The 11,636-nt window shown below is 31.3% G+C and overlaps 1 protein-coding gene across 5 annotated transcripts in view; it reads right to left on the bottom strand.

The window, feature by feature from the left end:
- The window catches only part of LOC126762527 (myeloid zinc finger 1), an 81,146-nt gene extending 70,993 nt beyond the window's left edge, over nucleotides 1-10,153 (bottom strand). For 3 of the 5 annotated variants that reach the window (XM_050479336.1, XM_050479338.1, XM_050479339.1), the window contains exon 1: nucleotides 10,083-10,152. The gene's annotated coding sequence lies outside the window, so the exon portion shown is untranslated. Of the gene's footprint in view, nucleotides 1-10,082 lie in introns of all 5 variants that reach the window. The other 2 variants (XM_050479337.1, XM_050479340.1) reach the window with 1 other exon arrangement.
- Nucleotides 10,154-11,636: the final 1,483 nt, after the last annotated feature.

The following is an 11,636-nucleotide window of genomic DNA, read 5'->3' as shown; positions in this document are numbered from 1 at the left end:
ACTACAATTTATAGTTTACTAAGCGCCGTTTTCTCAATGTCTGGTTAGCAGTCAATTAAGTGCTGGTTAACTTAACCAACTTTTCTTTTGGTAAATAACCTTGTTTTTAACCTAACCAAGCCTTCGCCCCTCGGCAAAAAACCAGAACTTCACTGACAGATGGTTACTAACCAGACATTAAGAAAACGGCCCTAAATGTGTTTTGATTCAATGTTAATCTTAAGTGACAGAAAGCACTTTCATATTGTGGAGGGGTATTATAAATTTCTCACACTCTTTCTCCCTCTCTTACACTAACTTTCTCTCTGTATAGACCTTATATATTCTACAACAATTTATAGTTTACAAAATGTGTTTTGTTCCGTGTTATCTTTTGGTGACAGAAAGTATTTTTATATTGTCTAGTAGTAACCAAAATTTTATTTTTATTTAGGTTATGTGTTTGCTACTTTTTCGATAATATTTTATTTCAGACTTGACTGGAATATCAAGCAAACTAATCTCAGCTTCATAGTTTTATAAGTAGAATACAAGCGAGCGGCTTCTAATGTTTTATACGGCTTGAAGTCTACAGTCTTAATACTTTGGCAAGCATATTTGTCTGTTTCAGAGTTCGTTCTCTCACATTACTGCGGTGTTGGATAACAAATTTGAGAATACAAATTTAAAATCACAGTGGAGCTTCAGCATCGGAACTTTTTCTTAACTTTTCTATAATTTCTAGATAACAGCAGACTTTTTTTGTTAGATTTTCTTATTAGAATTTAGGGGAAGTTGGATCGAAAAACGGTTTCTATAGAAAGAAAATCAGTTGTTATAGATCACCTATATATCTTTTAACTTCAGTATCGGTAGTTTTTCCTTATTTTTCTAAAACAAGTGATAACACTGGACTTTTATGAAGATATTTGTATAAGAATTTAGAGGCTGTTCGATTGAAAATCCATTGCTATAGATCACATATACAAGTATATCGTCAAAATTCAGCATTGGAACTTTTTCTAAAAGGAATGCTAACACCAGACATTTTTAAAGATTTTCTTATTAGAATTTACTAAAACTTTGATCGAAACGCGGTTGCTATAGATCACATATTCATCTTCTATTTTTGGAACTTTTTTCTTATTTTTTTAAAACCAATGAACACCAGACATTTTTAAAGATTTTCTTATAAGAATTTGGGGAAAGTTCGATCAAAAATCAAAAATCACATACTATATAAATCTTCTACCTTCGTTATTGGACATTTTTCCATATTTTTCTAAAAAAAAAACTTTAATACCAGACTATTTCAAAGATTTTCTTATTAAAATTCTCAAAAAAATTTATCGAAAATCGGTTGCCATAGATTACATATTTATCTTCTATTTTAAAATCGGAGTTGATAATCGATTGCTATGAATCACAAAAATATCTGTATATATTTTTGTCCACAAATGTCCCATAAAGGCGATTGTAAAAGCTTTTCATAACACAAACAAGAATTTCTTCGTAAAACTTCTTCCAATTGCCGGCACAGCATTTTAAAGTAATCGCTTATAAATCATACTAAGAATTTTAAACATAAAAAAACAACAAAATAAAAGTAAACTATAAGCAAAAATGAAATTCTGCAATAAAATGCATTTTTATAGTGCTTTGCACTGCGGCGTCTCGACCAAAAAACCACGTGAAAAGTTCTTTCATAGCCGAAATGCATAAACAACAAGAGTTCGTTATGTTTTCCACGAAAACGTAGCGCACTACAACTAAAACTGCAAAAGCAAATACAAAATACCAAAATACTAAAGAAAACATTTCGATTCGACGGAAACGGGAAACGGAAAACGAATAAAAGCCGCGACGACGATTGAACGCGTTGAGGAACGCAACAACACACAATAAATTCAGCGAAATTGTGCGAGGTGGCGCGGTGTCGGCGTCGGTGCTTAGTGGGCCACAATTGATTTAGTGCTTGGATGGTGTTGTGTGGCATTCGAGGGGAGGGAGCGTAGTGTGCCCATGAGGGGTGTGTCGCTGTGCTGGCTGCCGGTAGTAGGCGCTTGGTGCCTACACGGTTGTTGTTGGCTCAGAGCGATTAGGTGGCATGTGAAATGTGAATGAATACGCGCTCGATTGCCGAACAAATGAATGGGTAACGAGAAAAGAGCAAATAGAATTTCAAGTTCAAAATGCCGCGCTGTCGGCGGCGCGACTTTAGTGCCGCTGTGGGAGTACAGGATGTGTAAGAAGGGGTTGATAAATGCAAATAGAAATAGATTTTAGAAATAGAACAACAACAAAAAGAAAAACGCGTATCAGGTGAGTGTGGTGGTAAAGTAATGGAGAGGAGATTACAGCTAAGTTTTTGTTTGGTGCCAGGCTGTTTGGGTAAGCAATGGCAGCAAGGAATATAAAGTCTTTAGATACTAATGGAGAAATTTAGTTTTAATTTATGACTAGTATAGACTATATAGAGCACTATATTGTATTTCAAATTACATTAAATATTATTTTGCTAATTTTTATCATCGAATTATTATTAAAGCCTATATTATCAGAATTAAAATGTAATTTAATGCTCGATTCATAAAAAAAATTAACCAAAACTTAGCGTATAAAACATTTTTCTACAGCAAAGATCAAAATTTCAGTATTTTACCTAGAACTTGAATACACATATGTATGTATATGTATAAATATTTTTTGTAAAAAAAATGTCATAATTTTTGGTATAGTATTTAAACAACATGATTATTTTTAACTTATTATTTAAAAAACAAAGCAAATTAATATTTTTATTCATATAATATTTTTCATATAATTTTTTCATGTTTCTTTACTACAAAAATATCAAAAATAAATATAATTTGGGTACATTTCATTTTTTGTTTAAAATTAAATATTTTTTTATATGAAATTTTTTTTATTATATTATAGTTAGTTTTATTTAAAAATATCAATTTTAAATTTATTTAATTATTATCATTTTTTTATTATTATATATTTTTTTAATTTATTTTTTTATAAATTAAATACAGAAAATGTCTAAAAGTTAAGTTAATATAAGCTTATGTAAAATTTTTTGTTCTATAATTAAAAAAAATTATTTTTTTAATAATTAATTCTCGGCTATAATCGCGTAAGCGGTGTCTACGCCAATTAAGAAGAAGATATTTAAAAAACAGCAACTATGAATTTTTTTAATAATTATAGTTTTTTTAATTAGAATTTTTTATGAATTTAATACCGAAAATATCAAAAAGTTAAGTTGGCAAATAAAAGTACATAAAATGTTTGCAATTTTTTTTTGACTAAGCCATTTTTTTCAAAAATACTACGAATTTTAGAATATTTAAAATATAGTTTTTGGACTAATATGATTAAAAATTAATAATTTTAATTTTTTTTATATATATTTTTTAACATAAAGTTAATTTACCAAATGAAAAAAGTAAATAATTGTGTTTATATTTTATTTAAATTATTTATTTTAATTATTAAATTTATCATATACTATATAAATGTATTAAAGGATGAGAAAATTAAAGATTTCTGTTGAATAAATTAACAATATGGCATATTTTATTTGCAATATAATTATTTTCCTTTCGAAATCCAATTTTTTATGCTAAAAACTATAACTGTATATATTACAATTATATAAAAAATTTCAATATTCAGTAAAACAACTAAACAAAACAAAAAAAAATTTTCGAATAAATCAATATCACAAAAAAAAAGTAATTTCTTGTGTTAATGTGTCATAAATGTATCCCTCAAAATTATAAAAAGACATTTCTTCCCCACATATACGTATGTACATATGTACAATGAAATTTCTAACGACATCGCACGCAGGCAAAGCCAGCAAGTGAAAAACCACACAGCCAGTAAATATACGTAATATACTCAGCTGCAACTAAACGTGGCATTCACTGATGTATTAGCATCTTTCATTCTATGCATTTTCTAAACACTGCACTTTGCAACACACATGCACACAAACGCATATGATTTTCATTTTCTAAGCTTTCGCCTTCAGTTTTCGCGTCTTTTTGCCAAAAATCAACGTTTTCCGAAACGTAAACTTCCGCTCATTCACAGCTAAGCAGCGCACACACACACGGACACACATGCACACCCTGCGTTTTGCATTTGCCAACTGAAAATAGAAAATAACAACAAAGGAGTGTGCGTTCTAAGCTCTAATCACGCGCGATTCACCCAGCTATCGCCACCTGCAGCCACCACCACCAACAGCGCCACCGCAACAAAAGTGCGGCTTTGGTGTGTGCCGCCGCCACCGACGCCGGTATTAGTTTTTGAGATTTGTGTGTGGCGTGTGTAGTTGCTATGGCTGTTTGTGCGCCTCTAAGGCGCAATGCTAAATAATATTGTAATATTTTTTTTCGTAGAGTTAGGCGCAGCGAACGCGTTCGTAACGAAAGTGTGGAAGATTGCGCGAGAAATTCAAAACATTGCGTCTAGTTTCACTAAGCGGAATTCGGTTTTGGCATTATTGAGCACTTTTCAGTTATTTTTGGTGATATTTAAATATTTTATAGTTATAAATATTTTTTCATTTAATAATTAATTTATAAATTTTATAATTATGTAATAAAATTATTTCTGTTAGTGTTTTATAAAAAAGTTTATATTTTTATTTTTCTTAAGGAAAAAATTAGAATAAATTTAATATAAAGAATTAATTGTTATTTAAAATTCATATTATTTAAAATATAAATAGTAAAACTTTAAAATAAGTTCTAATCGAAATCCTCCAAAAATTTTGTGGGAATATTTTGTGACAATTTTTTCTCAAAATACTTGTATGTGTATTATTTTACTGCCTGTTATATTATATTATTATTATTTGTTGATTAATTTAGAGGAATTACATAAAAAATAGGATTAAAATAAGATTATTTTAAAATTAAGTTAACAAAAATTCGTTTTATATTACATTTTAAATTAATAATTTAAAAAAAATTGTGAAAATTTGAAAAATATTAATATTTTTAATGTTCAAGCGATCAATAAATTAGTAATGAAAAAAAAATTATTTAAAACAATTAAAAAATAAAAAACATATTCAAAAAAATTTAAATTATATGTAACTAGAATGCTCCAGCACAAAAACTTAACGATAAACCAAAAATATTAAAAAAAAAATATTTAAAAAAATCTATATTTATATATTTTCATAATGCTCAAGCAATCAATAATATAAAAATGTACAAATATTTAAAAAAATAAAAATATACTTTTAAAGTTCAAGCAATCAATAATTTAGTAATAAAAGATTATTAAAAAATTTTAAAATGCTATATGCTCAAGCAATCAACGACTTTATATTTTTTATTAAATATTGTAGCATAATGCAAAATCGTTTTAATTTTTTTTTCGTTTTTATGTAAATTTTACAAAGTTTGTATGTATGTAAAACTAGCGAATGCAATTTCCACTCATATTTAATTAATTAGTCATTTATTGAGAACTATATATTTTATCAACTGGTCGAATTGCTTGCCCTGGTTGCCATATTATTTTTTAAATTCTTTCAATTCTTTTATAAATTTCTCAGATTTTCCGTATTAAATTTGTATATTTCCTAGTTAATTATATTTTAATTAATTTTTTGTTAATTAAAATTTTTTTTTAATAAATTTTCCAGCTTTACTAAATTTACTTCAAAATGAATTTAGTATTAATAAATTCCCATAACTTTTTATTTTTGTTTGAAATAAATTCAGTTATTTTTATTAACTACAATTAAGTAAAACACTTATTATTATTTTAGTAAATTTCGATGAAGATTTTAAAATATTTTTTATATATTTCTCAGCCTTTCAAAATATAATACTTTTTTAATTATTATAATAAATATGCCAGTAAAATTCGCAAATGTACTTTAATTTGTTTTTATTACGTTCACTGCTTTACTACATTACTTTTTGTGCTTATCAATTATAATTATATTAAAATAATAATAATTTTTTTTCTCTAAGTTTATTAACTTATTTTATTAATTGTTTAGGTGTTCTGAATGATTATTTCTTTTTTTCTTCTCGAATGTAAATATGTCAAAAATAATTTAAATCATTATTGTAAGAAGATTCAATTAGCTTTTAAATTTTATGAATTTTATTTAATTAATTTTTTTAATTTTCTACTTTTCTATAATTTTTTTTTGTTAATTATGTTTACAATTAGCCAAAATAAATTATTATTATTTTAGAAAATTTTGTTGGAGATTTTTAAAGATTTTTTATACAATTTCCCAGCATTTCAAAATTAAATATATTTTTAGTTACTATCATAATGGTAATTCTTTCAGTTCAAATTCGCTTAAGTACTTCAATTTGATTTAATAAAGTTAACTGCTTTTCTACCTTACGTTTTTCTTAATTAATTATAAATACATATATTAAAATAATATTTTTTTTACTAAAGTTATGTATTTAAAGAACTTAAACTTTTTTTATTGAATTTTTAGCCATTCTGAATGAATATTTATTTATATTCGAAAATAATTTAGGTTTTTATAATAGTTTTTATTTCCGAAAATAAATACGTTCAAAATAATTTAAATCATGATTATTACTAGATAATTTATTTATAGAAATTAAAATAAATTGCATATTTTAATTAATTTTTTTTTTAATTTACACATTTGTCCAGTTTCTTTCATATTTACTTTCGAAATATTTTATTAATAACTATATAATAATTTAGATATTAATTACTGCATTTTATTTTCTCTTTGGTTTTGATTATTTATTTATCGGCACCATTTTCTTGAACATTTTATGGTTCTTTATTTTTTCGCTTTGAAATTCATTAACTTAAGAGTTTTTCGTTATAAACATTATTATTATGAATATTATTATTATTATTTTTATTATGTAAATATACAAAATATTAAGCCTAATAGTAAGAAAGGAGTACAAGCTACTCTGGCCATCGACTCCGATATAATAGTAAATATTAATAATAATGTATTTATTTTTTATTAACGTAAGAAATTAATTGTTTTTAATTATATTAATTAAATTTATTTATTAAATGTTACTTTCGATTGCTATAGCTTTTTAATTTATTTTTAATTCATTAATTAAAAAAGTGAAAGAATAATTATTAAAATTATTTTTCGAATATAAATTATATTTAAATTTTTTTTTTATTATATCAATTAAATTTAATAATTTAGTTTCACTTTTGTATATTATTGCTGTTTAATTTATTTAATTAAAAATGCGAACAAATAGTTTTTTCATAAATTCTAATTTTTTTAAATTATATTAATTAAATTTAATTATTTAATAACACTTTGGTATATTCTAGCTATTTAATTTCTTCTATTATTATATATGAATTGTTTTTTTATTTAAGGCACACTAATTTGTTCCTTTTTCATTTTTCATATTTCGTTTTAATTGATTTCAAATACTGATTCGCACTTGTTTAGTTTATCAACTAGTATTCTGCATTTTGCGTTTTCAATTTCTTATCACTTCCACACTTTCGTTCGCGTATTTCGGTTTTGCCGATTTTGTGTTGTATGTGTTTTGTTTTTGCTTTTGATTTTCCCTCGACAAAAACACAAATTCAAAATTTTCTAAGTTCACCGAAAATTGTCTCGCATTCTTCTCCAGACCAAACCAAAAGTCAGTACAAAAGTCGAGATACTGCCTGCCGGTAAACGCGAGCAACGCAAAGAAACGCGCCAAGGAACAGTCGTGTCGATTGCAACAACAAACACAACACCGTCGTTGTCGTCGTCGTGAAAAAATCCGATTTTTTTGTGATTTTTTGGCAAAGTCAAATAAAAATAAGTGAAATGAAATTTGCCAGTAAGAAGAAAGAAAAAAATTGTCTTGTGTATGCTTTTTGTAGTGTATCTTTTCTTGAGAGATGGAAAATATAAAAATTTTTGCGCGAAGAAGCGCGCCCAACGAAACGCACCGAAAACGGCCAAAAAGATGAATATGTGCAAAAATCTTTTGCATACACTCAAGAACCCGCAACGACTACGGCCACAACGTCGACGAACAGCGAACGGTTCGCCGGCAGACAGAAATTGGACGCTCGATGGCAGCAGTCATGCGGTTGGCGCAAACGCAGCACGAAGGCATACACTTATAAGTGGCGGCGGCCCGTACAACACACAAAACAACGAAGACAGGCACTGGTTGGGGCACAAAAAAGCCCCAAAGAAAAAACGACGAAAAAAGAAGAAAACCTAGCAGCAAAAAGTATTCGTACGACGTACGGCTATAGTGCGGCAAGTCAGGCAAGCGAGAAGGCAGCAAAAAAACCTGCGAGCAACAAAAAGACGCAGTCGATGCTGATGATGATGACGACGACTACGACAGAGACGATGGTGCTGGTGCTGCTGACGACCACAACGACGACGACGCGCAACGGCACAGCAGCAACGAACAGGCGATGCCAACGAAACCAACACGAGCAAGAGCTAAATACATGGGACACAACAACAACAGACATTACAGGCATTGAAAAAGCATGAAGTTAACAACGTTGGTAGGTACAATGAGGCTTCAGCCATGACAGCGGTGTTGGTGCGGTAAAGCAATATTGTGCAACATGGGAGCGCGGCTGTGGAAGCGGCGGGGGCAAAGATAGCGACAGCGCCCGAAATTTTTTATTTTATAGCACTGCGTTGGCTCAGCCAGTGTGAGTGACGAGAGAGTAGCGCGCGCGCTTATTTGTGTGAGTGCGTATGTGAAGTGGGCTTGAGTTTGTGTATGCAAAAGAAATTTGTGGATACAAGCGAGTAAGAGTCAGCGGCAGTTGGGTATGTTGGAGCTACCAAAAGATATACAGATATGCGAAGTTGTTGGCGTAGTTACATATAGAGTTTCGTTTTTTGGGATAACCAACTGATGGTTGTTTTTGTTATACAATTGCTAAGGGAAAGGTGCATTGAAAGGTGAAGCGCTGGGTTTTTTTTATACACAAATATACATATATATTTATATATATATATATATATTTTTACACATAACAAAATATACAAGTAAAGCGCTTTAGTTTATTTGGGTAGCGCTGGCAGGGATGTAGTTTGAGGTCGAGTAGTAGCCATATTTATGCATGTAGGGATATGAAAATTTCGTGCGCGCTGGATGAGTGATGAACCTCGCGCCACCAATGCATACGCCGCCTCACAGAAACAGCAGGGATAACAAATCTATGCACTGACAGTAGCGTTCTCTAATGCGCGCTTACGAAATTATGCTTTGTAGAAGTAGACTTTTATTTTTACGGCAAGGCGATTGCAGGCGTGCGCTCATTTTCCAATAATTTGTGTGCAAATTATTGAAGAACTTGTATATTCTTGGCACGACTGATATGAATTTTGTCAAGGAAAACAAAAACAGGCAAGCAATATGCCCCGCGCTTTTGCTAACAAAACAACAGCGCTTTTGATATTTTTTATTTCCAATTGAAGCGCCAGCAACACTTTTCATATTTTTCATATTTCCAATTGCAGCGCCAACCAAATGTCAAGCGAAGTAGGCGGGAAGCAACATTACAATTTCTTCAACTATTTTTTTGCTTTACGTCTTCGCCAGAACACCACCCAGCGCGCGCTAGCCACATGCACCGCCGCTTGACCGCAACAGCATATGAAGGCGTTTCGGATAAAAAAAAATAAAATTTGGTGCCTATGCATACGCCGCCTTCAACTACAACCAAGCAGCTTCCGCGGTGTCGGCGCTAACTTATGTACGATCATTGGTGTAGCAGCGGTGGCGGTGGCGGCGGCAACTACAATTCGGCAATACCGCGATTCTGCGCGCCCTCCAACGCCAATAGCAAAAACACCGCGCGCACACACACCGCAAATGTCAACGAAACACGGCGCAAAGGAAAAACAAATCACACCGTATGCGCGAAAACGCGAACGCGTCAAAGAATTCCCTAAAAAATAAGCAGCAGATCACACATATACAAAACAGCAAGCACAAACGCAAAAACTGGCTAAATGCAAAGCTACAACAAAAAAAAATCAAAAAATAAAATTATATAAAAACACAGTGGCCAGTAAACTATGACGAGAACCGTGTCAGCCCTACCGAACGGATTAAATGTGAACGACGTACTGAAGCTGAACGAGCGCGGCAAAAATCGAAAAACACAGGCAGGCGAGCAGGCCATGGCTAAGCGAAAAAAATCAAATAAATTGTATGTATACATAAATATGTATAAAATACAAATACAACAAGAGCAGCTATTTACGAGCGCTGCTGTTGAGTGTGGACACATTAGGGAACGCAACGGTGCGGCGCGGCGGGCGCATACAGCGCATGGTGGGTCGCGCTGGCGAGCAATCGTCAAAGAGCAAAACGAGCAATCTTTAAGCTTTGTCCAATTCGCGGCGCGCATGTTGGTATAAGCGGCAACACAGCGCTGAGCAAAAAAGCCGCACACACATGCAAAGCAAAAGTGGGACTGCTCCCGAACTCTCCCGGTTGCGCTGCGCTGCAAACACACACACACATCGTTGGGGCGCAACGTCGTTTGCATGCTTGCGCTCCACTTAAAAAAGTGTGCTCACCATGCACACTCTCGCACTTGCAACTGCTGCCCAACGCATATGCATGCAACACTCATTGCAAGCGCCACTGCACCTACACAAGCGCGTGCAATGCGCACGTATAAAAGCAGCAACTGCTTATGTGTGAGTAAAAAAGATACAGAAAAAGCCGAATCAACAAATACTTAAATATTGTGAGCAGAAAAAATTAATGCGCTCGCCCAGAAAAATGAAAAAGTTGCAAATGCGCTTTAGTATGGGTATGCGCTCGCTTTCCCCGTGCGCTGACTGCCGCTCATTTACAATGCGCGCGCGCGTTCCTCACATAAGCTCCCCAAATAGCTTTTATTGCTCTCGCCTGCTTATCTGCTACACCAACGCCATATCATTTGCTGTTGCTCATTGCAAGCGCCCACAAAAGAAAAAATGTATTGACTGCTGCATATTCGCTGCAGTGAGCGCATCTACAACAGTGCATGCACTCATTTCGCTAATTTCTCTCTCATTCGTGCCCTTAAGTATTACATATATTTTTTCGGCTTTCTTTGCGAAAAAGTCGACTTCTCAGTTGTACAGTGGTCGTGATTTGGTTAATTTGTTAAACAAAATAGATAATAAAAAGAATTTGTTAAAAATTAAACTGAAGCCTGAAGTTAAGGAAGAGGTTAGTTAATTTTTGAAAACATAAAAAAAAATCATAGGCGACTGAAACTCATTGGAAAAGCGAAATAAAATAATTAAAATTAAAGGAAAAATAATTTAAAGGCGATCTGTGTTTAGAAAGAATAAAGCGAGAGGGGCGTCTGAATGTTAAGTATTAAAGAAGGTTTATCACGATCTCAACTTAAGGGAAGTTTTTGCCATTTTTTGAAAAAATTCGCCTTAGTTATGTGTACATATTTTATTCCAACAGAAAGTAAAGATTTCAACGAACCAACAACTTACTGGCGATTGCAAAGAATCTGATATTTTGACATGATAATTTTTTATTGAAAACTAGTGTCTTTCAATACTTAGTAAAAAAAAAGAGAAAAAGTAAATCTTTCATTATTAGTAGTAGTTTTTTTATTATTTAATTTTTTTTTTGATTAAA

Source organism: Bactrocera neohumeralis, chromosome 6 (genome assembly GCF_024586455.1).
Source record: "Bactrocera neohumeralis isolate Rockhampton chromosome 6, APGP_CSIRO_Bneo_wtdbg2-racon-allhic-juicebox.fasta_v2, whole genome shotgun sequence".
NCBI classification, from domain to species: Eukaryota; Metazoa; Arthropoda; class Insecta; order Diptera; family Tephritidae; genus Bactrocera; species Bactrocera neohumeralis.
The sequence above is the reverse complement of the archived record's forward strand: the minus strand, read 5'-3'. Positions and strand labels throughout refer to the sequence as shown.